The sequence below is a fragment of the Octodon degus genome, unplaced genomic scaffold (assembly GCF_000260255.1).
Source record: "Octodon degus isolate 3935 unplaced genomic scaffold, OctDeg1.0 scaffold00041, whole genome shotgun sequence".
Classification (NCBI taxonomy): domain Eukaryota; kingdom Metazoa; phylum Chordata; class Mammalia; order Rodentia; family Octodontidae; genus Octodon; species Octodon degus.
In genome coordinates, this window is record NW_004524617.1 from 10823582 (window position 1) to 10841242 (window position 17661).

A 17661-nucleotide genomic window follows, 5' to 3' on the forward strand; every position below is an offset into this window, starting at 1 on the left:
TTTTGATAAGTGTTATCACAAAACAATAAAAGTGTCATTTCATATTTTCTGAAGAATTCTAGGAAATTAGGTGTAGGAGTGTGTAATTTTCTTCAAGGTTCACATTTTAAAAAATAAAACATATTTGAGGAAAATAATAAACTAGGGCACCATGGGAGATTCAAGACTAAGAAATGCAACTCAGTAGCCACTGTTCAGCTCAAAAATCAGGCTGAAGAAAACAAGGCTAATGGGCAGTCTACATGAAGCTCAAATCCTTAGACAAAAAGAAAGAAAATTCTCTTCCAGGTCAATATAGACATTTAGTAATTAGCAAACTTCATCACCTACTCTATGCCATGTGTTGGTGATATGTAGCAGATACTGATTGTGTCTCACATGCATCTCTGTGGCACACAACATTTAGTGAATATTAACAAACTCCGATTGCCTGTGTCTTAAATTTGAAAGGTCTCTCTGACCCTTCAATCCCACCGTGCATACACATAGACAAGGATGGAGGTGCCAAGAGTGTTAATGCCAATCCCAAGTCATCCTACAAGCATATTTATCATGACTGCCAGGAACTTGTGGAACTTCCGTTTTTCTTACCCCCCGGCATAGGATAACTCCAAGGTACTCTTATGCAAAGTCCCAGAGGTCTCCAACCAGATCATGCCTCGTTAACTGCTTTGATAACTATCTTGAAAATCTACCTGTTTTGTTTTTATTCTTCTGTCTTTTGCTGTCTTTCAATTTCTCATTTTGCTATTGGTTGTTATCTTTGCTAACCTCCCAAATAAGCTACTTATGCTTAGCATTTATCTCAGTTCTGATTCTAGAGAATCCCAAACTAAAATATAATATAAACACGATTAAAGCAAGAACCCTTATTAAATGACATGGAAACATATTGATTCCAAAGAATCAGGAGAAAAATGTGATTTTAAAACTGAAAGAGGGCTGGCCTGATAGTTCAGCAGACTAAAGCATTTGCTTAGGCAGAGCACAGTGGCTGGGTTCCACCTCAGGTGTGCTGTGCCGGCCCTTCCCCCAGGGTGCACTGAGAGGGCGACTGAGACCGGGCCTGGGGGTGCCCACCTGTAATTGCACCTCTTGAGAGGCTGAAAACAAGACGATCACTATTAGTCTGATGTAGTGAGATCCTGTAGACCCCATAGACCCTGTCCTAACTACAGATAATAATAATAATAATAATAATAATAATAATAATAATAATAATAATAATAAATAAAGAGAATGGAGGTTAACAAGAAATTCATACTAGTTAAGTCTGTGGTGAATTCTCTCAATTTAACACTTTGTGATTTGTTGTGATCCTTGTGAAATTGTGTACCAGCCACAAACAGATCTCCTTTCACATGACAGCTGTATTTTGACTGCATCTGGCTGACACTCCCAGATGCACTGCTTGGGGGTTCTTACACAGCATTCATGCCAAGGCTATGGATCTCCCTGGGTTTCCCTGACAATGACCGAGCATGAGAGGTGTACCAGGCAGTTCCACTAGAGAAATAACATCAGCGTGAATTGGCTTACAAAGTAGTGAAGTCTATCAAGGCAATTTCAAAATCAGTGCAATTGTCTGACAGGCAACGCAAGCTGGAAGTCTTGAGTGTCAGCTGAAGTTTCAGTCTGCAGATGAAATGTCTTCTTCCTCAAGGAAAACTCATTTCTGCTTTAAAATCTTTTCAAGTGGTTAGATGAAGTCACTACAATTATTTTGGCTAATCTCCTGTAAAGAAAGTTAACTAATTACAGATGTTAATCATACGTACAAAGTACATCCTTTGCATCACCAAGATTAGTGCTTGAGATAATACTAATAACTGTAACCTACCAAAGTTGATTCATAAAACTGACCATCACAACATGTATATTAGAACATCTATTTTGGCCTAATATGGATTCCTAATACACTTTTCTCAGAGCTCTAAAGTTTTTGCTTCTTCCTGTCCAGGCTCTCTTCCTTTCTTCTCTCACTTCACAGACTTACATCACTATGTGAAGCCTCTGCTGACTTCCTGAGCTCTCAATCCTTGTCTTTCAGAGTAATTTTCTGAAATAAATATCTTGTTGGTCTGTGTTGTCTTTTAATTCAAAGTGTATCAGTTTGAAAGAGTTGGTTCCAGGAACAGTGAGGGAATGCAGGAGATATGTAACTGGAGATTTTGTGACTGAAAATCCCCTATCAACTCTTAAGGGTACAATGCCAGGTGCTTTGTGAGGCATGTGTGTTCCCTGGCAAGCAGAAGTACCACAATCATTACCATGTTCACCTGTGGTGACCTGGGATAGTGTCCCAGCCTTGGAAGTATAATGATTTGGGCATTTGAAAGGTAGGGTTGGAAATATACATGAAAGGATAGGGAATTTCTTAACTACTAGTAAGTTATATAAACATAGTTTCAGAGATATTATGAGAAACTAAAGGCAGTTAACAAATGTTGACTTTTCAAAACACAAGGTCTTTTTGATAGCTTTTGTATACTTGTTGCCCAGCTGATATTGTCTCATAATCTAAACCAAAGAAGCATGATTTACTTTGGGTTTAGACTCCTTATGGATGAGAGCTTTAAGCCACTTACAGTTATCAATGACTATTTTTTGACACACAGACTTTTGTATAGATGTTTAAAGAGTAGACCTTTTACAATTGCATGGATTTTATTCTGGGAGAAGACTTTTGAAATTAATGGAAGCATGTGCATCCATTCAGCCTGCTATTTAAGGTCTACTTATAGCTACTGCTTATAAGAATCCAAGATCTGTGAATAGTGGCTCTTTCCTAAAGAAATCCAATTTACCATATTTTTAAAGGCTCATGTTTTTGTGACTCATCTAAAACATTTTCACGGACTGAAGTTTTAAGTTTGCATACATTTTTTCAAAGCATTTTATCATTGTAGATTCTACACTTATGCTTCTAAATTAATTTTTTGTTTAGTTTGAAGAGTTGATGTGTACTTGTTTGTGTGTGACCATGAAGCTAATCTAGTACAATTTTAGACAATAGTCTTCAGAGATTCTAATTATGGAAGTCACCTCCACCTGTCACTAGTGCTGCTATTAAAGCAAAACAGTATTATTTAATACCTTGCCATACTGTGAAATCATTCTCATACACTCGCATGAGAAGCATGTAATTATATCTAAAAAAGTAATTTTCTTATTTTTCTACCATATTACTAAATTAAAAATATCATCCAAAAGTGTATTAGATATTTTCTTTTTTTATATAAATTTTTTTTAATTTTTATTTATTTATTTATGTGTGTGTGTGTGTGTGTGTGTGTGTGTGTGTGTGTGTGGCCAGCTCAGCCCACCAGGGGGCGGGGCTGGCTGGCATGTGGTGCTGGGGGGATTGAACCGCGGTCCCTGTGCTTTGCTAAGCTTGTTCTAAGTAGGTGCTTTAGACCACTGAGCCATCTCACCAGCCCCATATTAGATATTTTCCTTCCATTAATAATTTGTGTTTTTCTCAAACCTTCAATTAACAGGTTTGAAATTAATCATTTAAAACATTATCAGAGGAGTACTAAACAGATATTTTACTACAAATACAAGTTACACAAACTAAAGTAAATAATTTTTATGTGCTGGGCCAACCAAATAGCTCAGAGTATTAAAGCACCTGCAAGCAGGTGCAGGAGCTGGGGGTTCAATCCCCGGACCTGCCCTGCCTGCCCGGACCCCGGGGCACCTTGTGAGGGCGATTGAGATTGGGCGTGGTGGGGCGTTCCTGTAATCACAACGTTTGATCCGACTCAGAGTGATGCGTCTGTCTACAGCCTCCCAAGAGCTGGGGTTACAGGCACGCGCCACCTCGCTCAGTCTCAATTTCCCTCTCAGTGCACCCCGGGGGAGGGGCTGACACTGCAGGCCCAGGAATTGAACCCTCAGTCCCGGCGCCTGCTTGAAAGCACTTTAATCAGCTGAGCTATCTGGCCGGCCCAAAAAAATAATTTTTACATATTATATATAATGTACTGACTACTTTTCGCTGTATCTTTGTCACTTGCAAGTATTAACTAATAGTATTGTAATAACTGTAGCATACAGTTTTAAAGGTTTTTGTTGGTGGTGGGGTTTTTTGGTAGCGAGAATCGAACTCGTGAACACCCACTTGCCAGACAGTGGATACTGTGCCACTGAGCTATATCTCCAGCCAGAACAGGATTTTAAAGGATTAATTTTTCACATTCTAAAATGTAACATGGTGGGTAATGTATGTGAATTGCAAGATTAACTTCCTTTAAACATGAACACACTAAATATAGCAGAATCACATGGTAATACTTTAGGCCATTATTTATTCATTTTATTAGCAATTAAGCTTAAATATTACTCCTATTATTATATTCTCCGTGATGCAAACTAAATCTAAACCATCAATTTTATTTCAAGATAATGCCTCACTGAGCAAACAGGGCACCGATTCAAATGAGTTGCCATAGCTCATTATTGCTGAAATGTGTTCAGTTTTTTTCCATCTTTTAAAATGTGATTTTATATTCAATAGACCACAGTTGGTTCATTAAGATATTTAGCTTTGACTTTGCAGTAAACTACTCATGCATTTCACTTTTTATAGATAATTACCTTGGTTGGGAGAATGCATCAGTGTTCTAACAAGATCAAGGTGGCTTGATTAGCCATTGTTAGAAGGTCAGTGCAAACCTTATATAAAGAGCACATATCTGTCTAATGAGCCATGATGGAAAAGTTTCGCCTAGTCCTCATTCTCAGAGTATTTTTTCATGATTTTTCATGGTGACATCCTGGATTTACCAGCCTAGAAATTTTCGGTCATTACAAAGTTATTCAGTTTTTAGATAACAAAAACAAGAACATAGTCTGTAGAACTGTGAGTTGATTGCAATATCTACCATCTACATTTGGCTGGTAAGGTTTAAATTAATTAAATATAATTAAAAATATGATCCTTCATCTAAAGTGGTCACATTTTAAATGTTTACTATCACATACACATGGATAGTGAATATCAAGTTGAACAGTGCAAATCATTCCTATCAGAAAAGATGGTTATCTCGGATGTCTATAAATTATCTGGTTAATAATTCAGACCTTGATTAAGATTCAAATTAAGATCTGGAATGTCTCAGATTCATCTAGCATTATGTGTGCTAGGTGAACATATCGATGTTATTTACTATTATTTATTTATTATTAATTACTTGATAGTAATTCAGATTAATAGATATTCTCATTTTGGAGATAAGAAAACTAAGGCTATATACAATATGATAATAAATGGCCCACTGATTTATGATTGTTCTATCATAATATACTGACTCAGTAGTGAAATATACTCAAGGACAATTCTCAAGAATGAATAGGAGAACAAATAAATGCCCTAGATAGAACTCCATTTGAAAAAGTTTTCTCTTTTAAGCTAAAACACAGACATAACAAGGGTTATAGATAAAATAAATGACAAAGAGGATAGAATTTCAAAAATCCATAATAGAAAGTCCTAGCCAGACTTGAATGATTTGATTTTTTCCTTTATCATATTTAATATATGCTATTGCTATCTTAAAATAAATATTTATTTTTATGCTTATAGTGGGCCCCACAGGATTATTTATAGAATGGTAAAATGGAAACTATATCAACACAATAATAATTTTTAGTTAATTAAATTCAACACATTACCCAGCCTCTCAACATAGGGAACCACCATGCCCAGTCTCAATCGCTGTCTCAGCACACTCGGTGGATAGGGCCAGCACAGCAGGCTGGGGATCGAACCCCAGCTGCTGCGTTCTGCCTAAGCAGGCACCATAGTCCGCTAAGCTATGAGACTGGTCCTATTTTAGAGAAAGTTCTAGGTACTGCTGAAAGAAATGTATTTTCCACTGTTGGATGGAACAGTCTTTAGTTATCTATTAAATTCCTTTATGTTGTGCCATGGATCAGCTCTGACATGTATTAGTTAATTTTGTGTCTAGTTGACCTGCTTATTTGACGTCCCCACTAGGATTGTGTTGATACATAGCTAATATTTTCTGTTTCACAGAATTACATACCTATACGTTTTAGCCACTTATATACACAATTCCTTTTTTTGTTGATTGTTTCCTTTACCAGTATATAGACATCTTTTTTGTCTACCTGACCAGATTATGCTTGAAGTTCACTTTGTCTGAAAATAAGATGGCTACTTCTATTTTCTTTCAGGGTCCTGTTGCATGGAGTATCATTTTCCATCTTTTAAGTTTTAAAACTATATGTTTTGTAAATAAAATATGTGTTCTGTACACATATTACACTTGTCTTTTGATCAAATATGCCAACCTTTGTCTTTTGATTGGGAAGTTAAGAACTTTTACACTTAGAGTTCTTGCTGAAAATTATTGACTAATTTCTACATTACATTATTTTATCTTTTACATTTCTTTATTTTTCCCTCTTGCTTAACTGCTCATCCTATCTAATATATTCATTTTTAAGGCTCTTTGGTGGTGTTTACTATCTGATCTCTGTCTGGCATTGTCTTTATCCTTTGTGTAGTGCTAGTTTGGTGGTCATGAATTTCTTAAGATTGTCTTTATCACACCAAATTCCCTCTCTCCATCAATTTTGAAACAGTTTTGTAGGCCAAATTAGTGTTGATTGAAAGTTGATGAATCAGGGCTTGAAAAGCTATCATGTAAGGTCTACTGGTCTTTAATTTTATGTTTAGAAAGCATCTGTAACTCTGTTATGTTTGCCTTTATAACTAATCTGTTGTTTTTCTATAATAGTCTTTAAAATGATGGTCTTCTACTGTACTTCTGGAATTTTAACTATGGGGTGTGAAGAAGCAGTTATCTTATGATATTTGGTATCTGGAGTTCTATATCTGTATGTTGAATTATTTCCATATAGTATGAAAAATATTACTTTGATTTCTATAGATTTATATACCTGCTGTGGCATTTTCTGATCTTTAGGTCCTATAAGTCTTAGGTTAGTTTTCTCTGAGTCATCTAGTGACTGTTGGATGTAGTTTCTTTGGTTTCTTACTGTTTTTAAGTTATCTCTCAGTATATGGTATACTTTATTAAGCTTATCCTATATTTTATTTTCATTTCATTTTATTAGTAATACAGACAGTACATACATATTACATTCATTATGGAGAGTTAGTACATTGCACAACATTTATTATTTTTTGTATTTTCCCCTTAAACCTCATGAAAGACAATCTTGAGAGAATGAGAAGACTAGCCACAGACAGGGAGAAGAATTGGTACAATGTCATCTGATAAAAAACTATTATCCATATTTTCTTCATAAAAAAACGTCCTTTATTTTATCCCCCATTTTTGTTCTGTTTTGTCAGAGATGTGTATTCCATTGCTGTTAGAGAAGCTGTATGTGGGATGTCTTTAAAGGACCTGTTCATACTTGGTGCCTGTTCAAAGATTGTAGGTACTTGAATTCAGCAAAATAACTCAATATAGTCCAATAGTCAATAATACTAGCGAGTTATTAGCACAACAGGCAATTGTCCGAAGTTATTGACTTGAGCCATTTACAGCTCAGTATATTAATATAGCTTTACTTTATACACTTCGTGGTTACACATTTCTGCTGGATGTTTAAAACAAAGTTAAAGCAAGGCATGTATAACTAAAAATGTAACTTTTGCTATCTGATAAGGTCAGTGAAATCTTGTGCATGGTTACCTTGGAACCATGTATAGCATCTTGTAGATCTTTTGTCAGTGTCAGCCAACTGGAAGAGTCATGGCCATTGCTTGACAAATTTGCTCTCTGTGAGAGTCTGAGAGAATGTTTTCTCTCTAGGTGACTCTCCTTAGGCCCACTATACGTCGTCAATCACTTTCCTCTGTGGCCCCATAATCTCCTTGATCAGAAAATTTGGGGCACCACTTAATTACAGGATGTTACAACAGAGATGCTCCTATGCCTGAGTTCTCACAGACCTTGAAGGGCTAGGGCCAAAATATTGGCTATCCTTTTAACCTATCTGTGCTTCTAATTTTTGGTCTGCAAACTTTAGTTGTTAAACATACAGAAGAGAAGCTTAATTGCATCAAGTATGAAAAGTTCTTTTAAGGAGTTCTCCAAATACAGTTTCTCTAAATCCAATGGAACGCTCCTCTCTGACAAAACAAAACAAGAAAGAGAGATATGTTGGGCGCCACGGAAACCAGGAAATTGATCAAATGTGTGTAGGTGAGACTAGGCCTCAGTGCCTAAAGCAAGCAAGTTACCTCAGTCCTGAGATAAACATTCTGTCCAGTTGAAGTCAGCTATTAGTCACTAGGCAACCCTTATGTCACATGGTATTTATTCATACTTTGCAAAAGTATAAATAAAGGACCTAGAGGCCAGGGAGATAGCTCAATAGAATAAGCACTTGCCTGGCAAGCTCAAGATCCTGAGTTCAATCCTTGGTACTATAAATAAATAAATTAATTAAATAAAGGACCTTTTTATGGGAAAAAGAAGGAAATATATACACAAGATAGTTAGGATAGATATACAACTACTTTCTCATAGTTCTTTGAGAAGAAAGGTTTGTACTAATATTGTTTAGAAAAGACAAAACGTCTGCATATTGTCCTCTGAATACTATGAAGACAACAATATGCAATGTATTGATAATTGTAACTGTCCTACTAAGCTGTTTTGTTTTTTGCTCATTAAAATAAAAAAAAATTAAAAAGAATCAGCAGCTGTTACAGAAACACGGACACCAGGAATGTGAGATCTTCAACACCAACGAAGAAAGAGCAGATTTTTAAGAGCGCAAGGCACATAAGAAAGCACTGGACTCTCAGATTTTTAATACAAATCGAAGCTGTTCCTCAGCTTCAGGGTTATCGGCAACACTTTTGTGCTCTGACAAATGGAATTTATCCTCATAAATTAGTGTTCTAAATTTCTTACTAAGAACCTAATTAAATAACTGGTAGATAAAAAAGACTTATCCAAATTATGAAATGTACTACCAAAGATCAATAATAAAAAAGGTTAAATATGGTTCACAGAATTTAACAAACATTTCAGCAAAGAATAACAAACGACAAGCATGTAAAAATGCTCCTCATCATATGTCTGTCTTCAGGGAAATGAAAATTAAAACAATAGTGAGAAGGCGCTACACACCAATTTGAGTATCCAAAATCTGGAATATTGGCTAGAGTATGGAGCAACAGGAATTGTCATTTGTTGCTGATAAGAGTGCAAAATGGTACAGCCATTTCAGGAGTTTGTATGGTCTGCTTTCTTACAAAAGTAACCATATGCTTGCCTTGGTCTAGTAATCAAACTCTAATATTTATTCAACATAGCCAAGAAGTTAATTACACATAAAATCTGTCCACAGATGTTTATATCAGCTCTATATTTATTTTTATTTTTTAAAGAGAATAAAAAGTAGTAAAAAAATTAGAAAGAATTCAGAATTTTACTCTAAAAAAATGGTAGGAATTCAACAGTGGTTGTTATAATGTCTATTGTTGTCTTCAAATTAGTTGCCTAGATCACCAGATATAAGCATGCAAAATTGATCAAAACTTATAAAACATTGAGTTCAGGTGTGGTGGCACACACCTGTAATTCCAGCAGTAGGGAGGCACAAATCAGGATTCTCACAAGGAGTACCTTGTTAATGAACCTGGATCCTTGTGTTTGCTAGGATGTGCTTAGACCATGGAGCTATCTCCCTAGCCCCTTTAATGCACATTCTTAAGTAAACAAAGCTGATTTGAAACAGCTGCCTATTGTATGGCTTCAACCATATAACCTTGTAAAAAAAAAGCAATTATTGGAAACATTGAAAAAGTCAATTGTCTGCTTGCAAAGGGATGAACAGAAGAACCTAAAAGATTTAAGGGTGGAAAAAATACTCTGTGTGACATGGATGGTAATATATCATAGATTTATCCAAACACGTAAATTATACAGCATCAATAGTGAAGCTTAATGTTAGCTATGAACTTCGGGTGATTGTGATATGTCACTATATGTTTGTCAGTAATAAGTTTGTGTGTATAATGGGGTAAGGGATATGTGGAAAAATCTCATCACTTTCGTCTTAGTTTTACCATGGAACTAATGCTACTCAGAAAAAAAATGAAGCCTTTAAAAGGTTTTTGTCATATTAAACATGAAATATGACATTTGAGTGGCCTATCAAAGAAAAATGGCTCTTACTATGAAAATTATATTCACATAATATTCAGACATATTTACTGGAATTGTACCTGTAAGAATTTGTTATTAAGAATTAGCATGAAGGCCAGAAAAATGTATATTAGAGAGATTTTTGTGAAAACAATGTAAGGACTCTAAAAAAGTCATTCATTTACTCTCCAGAAGAAAATGATTACTTAAATTATAGCTTGCATTCATTTATCCCACTCACCTGAAAATATAATTATACTATAGATTCATGAAAGGATGTTATTGTATTGAAATGTAAACTTTATTTCACAAGTCCAAAATAAGTATTACATCAACAATTATAGGAGAATATAGTATCTTATTTATATTTAAAATGTTTTTTGTAAACAGAAACATTTTCATTACTATCAAACTAGATAAATCTAGAAGCACAGTTGAAGTTTATTAAATTCATAAAGATATTTAACTATAACAATGAAAATATTAATTCACATTTTAAAAGGAAAATAATATGTACATGTTTTAATGCATTTGATTTTCTTTACAGAAAATAAGAAGAGTAGAATGTTGATTGCCTCCAATGAAGTAATCCCTCTTACTAAAATTTGGAATTTTGCCTAAATTATTAAATTTATTAAAGGTTAATAACAAAGATATGTAGAAAGAATCTGAGCAGCTATAGCATTTTGCATCAGAAAAAATAAAGCAGAGGGAGGGCCAGTGGACTAAAGTGCCTGCTTAGGCAGAGTGCAGCGGTCAGGGTTTAATCCCCACATGCCATGCCAGCCCCGCCCCAGGGCATGTTGAGATGGTGACTGAGACTGGGGGTGGTTGTACAGGCCTGTAATCCCAGCATTTGGGATTACAGGCCTGAAAACAGGAGAATCACTAGGAGTCCGATCTATATAGTGAGACCCTGTCGACCAGGTTATAAATGCAGGAAATAAATAAAGCAGATAAAGTTTACTGAGTAATTCTTTCATTTTATAATGCAAGGTTTAAGAAGATCAAGTGTAGCCTAAATTCCCACCATTGCATATTTCTTACAGGTGAGAGTTCTTGGAAGTAAGGGAAACATTCTGGTCAAGACATAATTTATTTGATCACATTTATGTGTATGAAATTAAAAGGAGAAAATCTGAATGTTTTGTCTTAGTCATTTTCTTGTTACTGAGACCTAGTGTCCACCACCTACAACCTAAAGGGGAAAAGAATTACTTTGCCTCACATTTCAGGCCTTTGTTTGCCCGTTCCAAAGAAGAACCAGTATAGCAGAGGGGCATGAGGAAGGAAATATCTACTTGTATCATAGCAGCTAGGAAGTAAAGAGAAAAGCAAGCAACCAGAGAAGGAAATATGCTCTTCCAGGTGAATTTCACAGCCTTAACTTTCAAACAAGTCAGTCATGGCACTATCATGTTCTAATTCTCTTCAAAAAGCCCTTCCTAAAATCATATGAGACTTTGAGGACTGTCTAGATAGATACAAGCCATAAAATTCTGCTTTTGACCCTTAAAAGACTCATGTGCATCTTTTTATACAAAATGCATTTAGTCCATTATGAAGAGTTGTCAAACTCAACAATTTTGTCAGGGTTAAAGCCCAAGTCCAAAATCTCTTCTGAGACTTAAATTTCTTAGGTGTAAGCTCCTATGAAAGATGAAAAAGAAAGCTAAACACTACCAACATCTGACAGCACTTGATAAGCATTACTGTAGAAAAATACAGAAATAAGTGGATAGAAAACAATTAGAGCAAAGATGGACCAAAACTCAAAAGGGCAAAAGTAAATGTTATAACTCTATGTCCAGCACATGGGGCAAAGATGTGACCACCAAATAGCTTGGATGTTCCTGACCATATTGAAACGTTATTTATAGCTATTATTATTTCTTGTTCAATATTCCTTTGCTGCTTTCCTTAGCTGTTATCATATTCCTGGTCTCTTAAACTTCATGGAAACTCCACTAAATTTTGGGCTTTGTCCATATAGCCTCATGTACTAACTTCTTAGTGATGCACTGCCTGGTTTCCCAGACTAATTTCTCAAATCTGTGTGGAAGCATCTGTGACCACACAATTCTTGCAATCTGCATATCTATAAAATGAATACCATATGAATGATAACAAGTTTTGTTATCAGCTTAAGCAGTAGCTTGGCCCTATATAACTGTGTTTATAGATATTTTTAACTATAAAGCTACTATGTTTGAAAATACTTAAAGCACTTTGCTAACATACTGTTTTGTTATCCTTGAAGTTCATGATATTAATGAGAAATAAATGAACAAATTAAAAAGAAAAAGGAAAGTATGACTCAGAAAAAGAATCCCTTCTTACAAAGTTTATTACTGTATTTATTGGATAGTTGTATATTTTGAAATTTCAGCATCATATACAGTGATGAAATTCAAAATATGGCTATATATCATGCTTGAGTTTATTATAAAGCACAGTAATGGGAAGAACATAAATTTAATATATAGATCAAATAGGCTAGTTTCCAATGCTGATACATATGTGTAGGGGCTTCTACTGCATAATTCCTTGTTGCATTGTTTCATTTCTGTAAACTTGTGCTTAACACACTTATTTTGTTAGTGATATATTTTTATTTCAATAATTGTATAAAAGACCAAGTTGTTCAAATAACGATAGTCATTGTCTAAGTGTTCCTTTAAGAAATACTCATAGAATTTGGGTTAAAGCAAAGAAAAATACTTTGAAATTAATGATTATTTCTGTGGTGAAGTATATTTGTCCCACATAACTCTAATTAGTAGTTGAACAGTTCATATAACCATGAAGTAGTATGCATACTCCATTCAAGGCAGAATCAGCCATTAGGCAGCTGGAATAGAAAGAGGTTGATTCCAGAAAGTTCTCAAAAAGTAAGTATATTCTTGGATATACCATGCACATGAGTATGACCTTCTTTATTTTACTTTATTCTTAAAATCATAAAGTAGTATAAGGAATAAAATATACTAGAGATTAAACTACTACATTTAATATGTAGGCCTTGTTTGAATTCAAAAAAATTGTGAAAAGATCTTTTATATAATTGCAAAAATATAAGGCAAATTTAATATGAACTAACAGTTAAGGATTTATTTCTAAATGCATTAGATATAATTTCCTGGGAGATATACACATGTACAGTATGTAAATATGCATATTTGCATGCATGTGTCAGAGATATATACTAAAGTATTAATGGGGAGATAATATGAGCTTTATGGAATTTGCCATAAAAGACCCCAGAAATATGAATAAATAAGAAGAATATGTGGAAAAATAAAGAAGAAATATTGGTCTAACATTGATATCTGTTGAAATTTATTTATAGAAACTCAAGGTTTGGGGCCGGTGAGATGGCTCAGTAGAATATGTGCTTCCCTGGCAATTCTATCTCTGGTTCCACCAAAAAAAGAAAAAAGAAAAAAGAAACTCAAGATTTATTATTCTCTGTAGGTTACTATATATTTTAAATGTTGATCGATAAAATATTTAGTTTTTATATAAAAAAATCAATGAACAGTCCCAATATACATGGAGGAGTTCTATCAGACACTACAACTCTAGAAAGAAAATAATTCCAGATACTGCCACTCAGGAAATAAATGAAGAATAATCTACAGTTCTCAGTAGGTCAACAAGGCCCAGAATTTTAGGATTCCATTAAATTAACTTTGAATTAGTGAAACTTGTTTTCTGCAGTGTCTATTTTCTAAGATATCTTCTCAGAGACAAATAAATAATTTTTTATTTAGAGAGAATAAATGAAACCCTTGGAAATATTAGTACAAAAAAGACAGAACACAGAGCATAGTGCAAATGTATGATGTTTCATACAGAAATCAAAATTTAGGAGAAGTAAAAGATCCTCTTAGACTATCATTGTTGGGAAAATGAAATGAGCATGGAACTTTATAAAAATAATATCTATCCTCTTGAGATAAACTTCATTTTAATGCTTTGTGAGCCCCCAATTCAACATAATATTGTACTAATTGCATCAACTCATTTTTTTACTTTAGTCTTGTTGTTTTTAATATCATCTCACTCATTTAGCTTAAAATTCTTGAGAGACCTGTGATTTCACCTTTCTGAGCAAATCTTCTCACAAAGCATTTCTTTATACACTACTTTTTCCATACAACTTACAATTACTTGTCTTATGCACAGTTAAGCTTGTATGCTTATCTGAAAATGTTTTTGCCAACTTTATCTCATAAAACATTACTTCTCTGAATAATAAGTATTCCACATTTACTATGAATGTAATCTATTTTCTTTAAATGTCATGGAGTAGATGGTATATGCAGTTAAGGGTTATCTCAATAATTAGTTAGCTGTTTGCTTTGAATTTCCTTCTTCTCCACTACATTGAAATGACAGTAACTTTGGGTGGTTTAGGAAATATGGATTGATTGCAGGCATGGTGGCACATGCCTGTAATCCCAGCAGTAAAGAGACTGAGGCAGTAGGATTGCTGAGAGTTCCCGGTGAGCCTGAATTACATTTTGAGATCCTGTCTCAATAAATCAAAGGGAGAGAAAAGGAGAATAGGAATTAAGGATGTCTGAGCCTAACTCAAGTCTCTGGGTATCCTTAAGAATCACTGCACATTCACTGGGCCCAGAATTTTCTGGGTAACATCAGCAAAATATTTCTACCTCATTTTGTGCCACTGTTTTTGAAGAAGACTGTTGGAATAGATTAATATGTGACTTACTATAAACAGAATAAATTAAGTATGACCAAAATTAACTTTTAAATTCTGTACTTCCATTCACATCTCATTGACTTAGACTTAATGGATATGGTCTCTCTATTTTATACTAGGAGGATTCTATTACACTGCTATGAATACTGTGTTGTACCCTGTTAAAATTGACTCCATTTTGTTGCCCTTCTAACCTCGCCGAGTTCCTGTTCTGTATGCGCTGACCTCTCCCAGTTCCTCCAATTTCCCAATTCCTCCAATTCCTCACCTGTGACTCAAGTCTTATGATATTTGTTCCCCAAACCTTATCTTGTCCTGCAGAACTCTGCGTGATTTCAGCACCCCCGCCCAATGCGCCCACTCGATGTACTCATGACTGCCAATTCAGCACCCCACCCAATAAGGACCACCTAATGAACTAATGACCCTGCCATTTCTTCCTCTCCACCCCTTCCCTGTTTTTTCAGTTTTCAAGCTTAAATACTGACCCCTTGTCAATGCCTGGTGCGCCTCTTTGCACCTTGCATAGAGACTGCCGCTGGGTACCAGCTAAAATAAAGCGCTTCTTTTAACTTTTGGACCTGCCTCATTGTCATCGGATTTTTGAGTTACAACGTACTGTACAGAGATCTAGCCATGCCTGTCAAATCTCTACCAAATAAAATTCATATTTCCACCCTGTCCATTCACTTGTCTACATGTTTCAATGTCAGGTTACTTTTCAAGAACTGATCAAAAGATTCAATTTAGCTTTTTAAAAATATTTTTCAGTACTGGGGATTGAACTCGGGACCCTCTGCTTGCCAGGCAAGTGCTTATTCTACTGAGCTATCTCCCCTGGCCCTCACTTTAGTTTCCAAAGTATATTTTATACTTTCTCAGCTTTTCAATGCCTGCTAGAAATATTCTGGCATTATTTGTTTTTCTCCAAACTTGACCTACAAAATTTCTGCCAGTTTTTTTTTTTAATTTAATTTTATTTTATTTTATTTTTTTCAAAGTTTTATTGACAAACAGATAGCAATGAGACAGTTTCAAATCAAATCGGAAGGACAGTTTCAACAAATAATACACTGCATATATTCTTCTTAGTGGTTAATTGCTGTACAAGATGCGGACTTGTGAAAAAATATGGAACGCTTCACGAATTTGCGTGTCATCCTTGCGCAGGGGCCATGCTAATCTTCTCTGTATCTTTCCAATTTTAGTATATGTGCTGCCGAAGCGAGCACTGCCAGTTTTTTTTTTAAAGATGGAGACAAAGTACTGTTATTGCACAGCTTTCTTAAATAATTATCTACCCATTTTAATCATGTATTATGTATCTATCCATGAAATGAACACTTACTTACACACTAACTCTACAAGAAAATTATGATTGTTTTAGGGAATTGCTGGGGAGTAACACATTCCTGACTAGACAATCTTTTTCTTTTTTTTGTTTTTTTTTTTTACTTTAGCAAAGAGTCTACAGGGTGTTCAGGGTCTCACTACTAGATCAGACTCATAGTGATCCTCCTGTTTACAGCCTCCCAAGAGCTGGGATTACAGGCATGCACAACCACACCCAGTCTTATTTGCTGTCTCACACTTCCCCGGGATGGGACAGGCAGGCAGACCCGGGGATCAAAACCCTGGCCCCTGCGCCTGCTTGCAGGCACTTTAATCCTATGAACTATTTGGTCAGCCCTTAGAAAATCTTTTTCAGGACTGTATCTCTTTATTTTATTTAATATTATAGTTTTCATATTCTATATTTAGTTGAAATTCTTTGTTCATATTGCCAATTTTTATTTCATCACTACTTTAGGGCCAAGAATTACAACTTGATTATTTTAATCCATTCACTCTTTAACAAAGGTTATAATTTGTTCTAGTCATTGAGTGAACAATCTGGGAATAGGCTCTAGTGATGGAGGGAAGGGACAGCAGAAGAGGAACCAGAAACAATTAAAAAAATGTTATGTACTAATAATCACTCCCCACAATGATTGGGATCATTATGTACTAATAAAATATTAAAAGCTAAATAAAATGTGTACATGAAATACATTGTATTTTTACTCATGTATAACTCATATATTTTCTCATGTATAACTCATATTACAGTTCTGTGACTACTTTCAAAACAACCTTGTTTCATAGTGTACCATATTATTCCCTTTAAATTTTGCTATTGCTACCCAAATGAAAGTAATATTTATGGTCTAAATCTAGAAATATTGTGTAAAATCTTCTTGCTCATTTGCTACATTCTATATACTAATATTGTATTGAGATTCTTATATCCATGTTCATTATGGAGATTGGAGTTCTCTTTTTTGGTTGGGTCTCTCTCTGGTTTTGGTAACAGGGTAATTCTTGTCCCCAGGAATGAACAATGGGTAATTACTTTCCTTTCTATTTAATTTGGTATGGAAAGAATTGGCATTAAATCTTCTCTACATTTCTTGTAGAATTCAGCTGTGAATCTATCAGGACCTGGTCTTTTCTTTGTTGGTTATTTTTGTATGTTTGCAATTGTATCGACTGATTTAGGGTTATTCAGGATTTATTACAAAGATGTGTTATTTTTGTGCAATGGAGTATTAAGCAGATATAAAGAAAGATAAACTCGAGGCTTTTGTAGGTAAATGGGTGCAACTAGAGTACATACTTATAAGTGTAACAAATCAGATTTGCATGTGTAAACATTGTATTGTCTCCCTAGTATAAGAATCTGAAAAAGTAAAATAAAATTTGAAAGGAACAATAGATACTGTGAAA

At 34.7% G+C, this 17661-nt stretch overlaps 1 non-coding gene across 1 annotated transcript; it reads right to left on the reverse strand.

Moving 5' to 3' along the window:
• Positions 1 to 16020: 16020 nt before the first annotated feature.
• Positions 16021 to 16127, reverse strand: LOC111816824. The gene has a single exon (XR_002821151.1). It is a non-coding gene; the product is annotated as a U6 spliceosomal RNA (small nuclear RNA).
• Positions 16128 to 17661: the final 1534 nt, after the last annotated feature.